The sequence below is a fragment of the Melanerpes formicivorus genome, unplaced genomic scaffold (assembly GCF_026170545.1).
Source record: "Melanerpes formicivorus ecotype bairdi unplaced genomic scaffold, bMelFor1.0.p_v2 SCAF_4, whole genome shotgun sequence".
NCBI lineage: Eukaryota > Metazoa > Chordata > Aves > Piciformes > Picidae > Melanerpes > Melanerpes formicivorus.
This window is the reverse complement of record NW_027142356.1, coordinates 15793825-15799475: the sequence shown is the minus strand read 5'-3', so window position 1 is coordinate 15799475 and position 5651 is coordinate 15793825.

Sequence of the window (5651 nt, the reverse complement as noted above, 5' to 3'; positions counted from 1 at the left end):
CTCTTTCCTTCCCTCTCTCCTCCTCCTCCTGCCGCCGCTCGTTCTCCCCCTGACTCCCCCCGCTCCCCTCCTGTGTGACCAGGAGCCGCCCGGAGCTCACTGAGCAGGGGTGGAGCAGGTCATTAAATCTTTTTCCCGAGTGCCTGGGTAAACCCCAGAGATCGGGAGCTTTATCCTCTCTTCAGCCCTCTGGGTTTTCTGGCGAGGGACCGGCTCATGCCTATCGGTCCCCGGGGCAGGGATCCCGGGGCAGGGATCCCGGGGCAGCTCTATTTCCCCGCAGAGTGAAGGAAGAGCCTTAATGCCTTCACGTACCGCGTGAGAAATGGCTAAAACCTTTGATAAGGGTTCTTGGCAGCAACTAAGGCTGACTTGCCCAAGCTGTGTGAGCAGCAGAATGAAGAATTGAAAAGAAAGTTTAGTCTCGAAACACAGAACCTTTTTTTTCGCACTTCAAAATACCCACCAGCCTTCTCCCAGTCATTCTGCCAGCAAGTAGACTCTGTTTACATGACAAAGATGTCACTAAGCATTGCGGATGTTAGATGCATTAAGATAAGTGTATTCTAGAAATTGTCAGGTCTGTGGATAACAAAGATTGTACCTTTAAAAGTGTTTATCTACTTTTACTGTTTATTAGCCATATTCTGATACATAATGTGAACTAAAATGCAACTAAAATTTATTGTTACTGAGCTATATCACCGTACATCATAAATAAGAGATATCTTAAAGATCTGGAAGCTGAAATCAGTTTTCTTATTCATCAGCCGTTTCAAAAGATTCACAAATGTTGTCCCATAAAAAATAAAACGTGTGGAGAACTGGGTAGATGGGAAAATGCACTGCTCCAGTCCCAAACTTTTAAAATACACATATATAATGTCTGTGTATAATACACAGTTATCTTTCGGGTTCTTTGTTTTCTTTTGCCTGTTGTATCTTGTGTTTTTATGGCCCTGAAGTACTCTGAGTTCATGTGCATCTTTGTCATTAATGACTGTGGTAATTTTTCCTTTCTTAGCAACAGCATGCTTATTTTACCCCATCTGCTATTTTCTTTTAGGCTGTCTTGAAGTATGGAATTCACTCTTTGATACTACCTAGAAGAAACAGATTATACCTTCTCCCAGCATCACCAAAGTGTTACAGAACGCTTAAGGTAACTATGTTACCTAATTGAATAAACTGAGTAACACAAGATCTTGTTGTTATTATAACCTTTGTCCTTAAAAATGTGAACTAATATAATCCAGCCGCTAAATTGGATAGCAGCCATTTAGTTTTCCTAAAGATCATGATTCACAGTACTTTGTAAAAGCAGACAAAGCTGGCCTCTGGGATTAGTGATTTGTCTGAATAGTATACCTGTATGACTGGGAGGGCTCTAGATTGCTTAGGAGCTGTGAAATTTGTGCCACCTAAACTGTCATGCCTAATGAGCTCTTTCCCAACCAGCTGAGCTAGCTTCCCTAATTTGTTGAGAGACACATGCAGTGCCCAGGTCAGAGGCATATCATGAAAACAGTATTACCACACAGGGACCTAACAATACCATTACAGTGCAGTCTTTCACCCTCACCCTAACCCTGATAACTCCCCCTATGCCAAACTTTTGCCAACTCTTCATCAACATCTGCTACGGGCTTTATTTCCACGATATATTAGTGTGGTGGTTTGTTTGGGTGTGTTGGGTTTTTTTTTTTCTTCCTTTTTTTGTGCTATGCAAAAGAAAAGATCAATAAACCCCTCTGTGTTTCCAAGCAGCTGTATTTGGAATGACCTTTGGCAACTCTTTTCTAAATTGTTGATAACTTGGCATGAATATTAAGAACAATCTGGACTCTTCAGAGTTGCTGGAATGTTTTAACATCTGAGTGTACACTCTGTTTCTGTAAAACAAGTCTTATAATTTTGTACAAAAGATAGGCTTAGTTGAAAATAATCCTGCATAATATAGATTGCAATAATTTAGAAGTATTCTGATGAAACTGTTCTGTTTCCAGAACCATTAAATGACATGGCTTGCAAGTTGGAAAAAGAAAAAATAAAAAAAGAAAAAAAAGCTCAATACCTATAATCCTGGCAAATTACATTTGGAATTAGAGACAGTGTTCCTAGCGAGAACAGTATGTGCCAATCCTCCAAATCCAGGAGGAAGTTATAGAAGGATGTCTCTATGATTCACCCCTAGAGCCAACAGAAATCACTTGGCTGCGAGGGGATGCATGTACTCTGCTCCTTCAAACCACATTGGGTTTGCTATCAACTCACTACGAGCACTTTTAAGAGCTGTGTTGCAACACAGTCCTTTGCCAGTCCAGGTTTGTAATATGATCAGGTGCATAGAAGATGAAATATTGTTCATAGGAAAAAATTCTATGTAAACATTAAGCTTGTTAGAAATCCAGAGTTAACATCTTTGTCTTCTTACTGAAACTTGAGGGAGTAACATTGAAATATATTTTCCCTATGACTCATAAACTGACATATTTTGAACTTTGATTCAATAGCTTTCATAGAAACATAAGGAATTCCACTTTTTACTGTTTTAGTGGTCTACCTTTTCAGATAATGTATCCTTAAGAAAAAACAGTGGCTGACTTCCATAAAAAGTGGGAAGAGCAGTCACAATGGGCAGTAACATACTCTAAACAATCTATCTCCTTAAGTGGCCAGCTTACAGAAGACTGACTATATGCTTCAGGTACGTTATCCTATGTGTTTGAAACACTGATATGCTTATTTAAGAAAATGTGAGATAACTAAAAGTTATGTTGCATTATGCAATAGTAGAGTGAAACCAAATCATAACATACTTACTATTTTTTCCTCGAAAGCTGCACTAATACTTGCCTGAGGGACTTGTTATCCAATACTATACTGGAAAATATCATACACAACTATTATAGAAATCACAAGCATGGATATATGTTACATGACTCCATGAATGTTTGATTTGGATGCTGTGGGAGACAAGTAATTCCACATAGCTAATTTTTACTTCTGGTTCAAAATTTAAAATGAAAAATAGTAGTAATCAATTACTTACAAAGCTGATCACATGAAACCTTTCACACATGACCGCTGCTAACAGCATAGTGACAGATTCATACTAACATTTGCATGTGGTTTGCGTGTAGAATGTGATTTCACCTGCTGTTTTCTAGTAAACCTTCCAGTTAGCAACATCATGTCTTATTTTACTTTCCTTTTGTGGCTGTGGTGTGTCCTCTTCCCTTTCTCTCTATTTACTTATATTTACTTTTTTTGGTATGGCCCATGACTTCTGTTCCACACAGAAACAGTGGCATCAGAGCATGAGGAGACTTCAGGTGGTTTTAAGTTGTTTTTGAAAGGAGATAGGAATATGGTGGCTGTTAGACATATGTCACACTGTTCATTCAAAAATAATTTTTCAAAAAGCAACTCATGCCTTATTTTTCTTACCATCTCTTCATACTCCACCAGGTGCTGTTCAAGTTGCATTGAAAACTAAGTGATATAATGCTTGTGTATGAATTATCAGGCAATGCATCGGCTGGGCCCAGCTAGCAGTAGTAAACGGAGTTAAGCCCTGTTGGCAACAGGTGGTGTTCCCCAGGGCATGGTACTGAGGCCATTTCTCTTTATATCTTTATTAGTCATCTGGATGAGGCTGTTGAGTAAGTTTGCATATGACACTATGTTGGAAATGATAATTAATCTTCTCAAGGTTTAAAGGGACCTGGACAGGCTGGATTGATGGGCTGAGGTCAATTGGATAAGGTTCAATAGTGCCAAGTTCTGGGTTCTGCACTTGGATCACCACAACCCCAAGCAACGCTTGGAAAACAGTGGCTGGTAAGCTGCCCAGTAGAGAAAGACCTGTGGTTGTTGATTGACAGCTGGCTAAATGTGAGCCAGCAATGTGTTCAGGTGGCCAAGAGCATCTGTGGTGGTTTGGCCCTGGCTGGGGGCCAGATGTCCACCAAAGCCACTCTATTACTTCCCTTCTTAGATGAACAGGGGAGAGGTGAAAATGTAACAAAATACGTGTGCGTCAAGATAGAAACATTTTGCCAAAGTAAACAAAGATGTTATTCTCTACTTCCCATCAAGCAGGTGATGTTGGGTCACTCCCTGGGAAGCAGGGCTTCAGTACGAATAGCAATTACTCTGGAGGACAGACGCCATTAACAAATGCCTCCACTCTTCCTTTTTTCACTTAGCATTTTTTATGTCATATGGCTTGGAATACCGTTTTGGTCACTTTGGGTCATCTGGCCTGGCTGTGTCCCCTCCCAAGATCTTGTCCAACCCTCAGCTTACTGTTGAGGGGGGAAATGCTGGAAAACCACTGCCTTGGTGCTTGGCTCAGCATTAGCCAAAACACTGGTGTGTTATCTCACCCAGATGCCTCACTGCAAAACACAGCAGTAGAAAGATGCTCTGGGGAGAATTAACTCCAGCTCAGCCAATCCCAATGTAGCATCCTGGCCTGCATCAGAAATAATTTGACCAGCCTGACCAGGGAAGTGATTGTCCCCCAGTACTTAGCAGTGGTGAAGCTGCATCTTGTGTACTATGTTTGGTTTGGGGGCTTTTACTACAAGAAAGGCATTGAGGTGCTGGAATGGGTCAAGAGAAGATCAATGAAGTTTATGAAGTATCTGGAGAACAGACACTATGACAAGCAGCTGGGGGTTGTTTAGTGTAGATAAAAGGAGGCTCAGGGGACACCCTGCTGCCCCCTACAACTACCTGAAAGGAGGTTGTGATGAGGTGGGGTTTGGTCTCTTCATAGTAACAAATGATAGGACAAGTGGAGATGGCCTCAGATTTCAACAGGGGAGGTACAGAGTGGCTATTACAAGAAAATTCTTTACTGAAAGGATTAATCACACACTGGAAAAGGTTCACCAAGGAGGTGGCTGAAACCCCATCACTGGAGGTGTTTAAAAGATGCATAGGTGTGGTGCTAAGGGACGTGGTTTAGCACCAGACTGGGTAGAGTTAGAGAATGTCAGGACTCAATGATCTTAAAGGTCTTTTCCAACCAAAATGATTCTATTATTTAAGAGAGTATCCAAACACCATTATGCAGCATATGCACTTTGATTTGCAGTTTAGCATATTTCCCCAACTTCTACTAAGAAGAATGGGTGTCTAGCTTTGTATGGGGTAACTAAAAGACAGATTTCAGGTCATACACCTAATGTGATGTAACCAAACCTTCCTTAAGGAGTAACTTAAGTGTTCACAAGTATAACACAGTTTTCCTTGTCCAAGAGGTTTTTTCATTATGTAACTTCTCTCTGCATGCATTAAGTGAGAAAGGTAGCAATTACTGCTTAAAAAGATGAGGTTATGCAGCTATGCTTTATTTCAGATATTATACCTAGCTGTTTATGCAAACTATTTGAAGATAGATGGACTGACTGCCAGAAATGTCAAACAAATTTAGATGGTAAGAAACTGAATGAACTGCAGGCTCAGAGATTTGCTAAAATGCATTTTTACAACACAACATCATATCAGCTCATGCTAGGTCACTGGATAGATTATCCAAGAAAACTGGTTCATGCTCAAAAATGTCATGTACTTGGGGAAAATAGGAGAACACAGGATACAGCAAAATAGAATATAATAAAACAGTTATGAAAAATCTA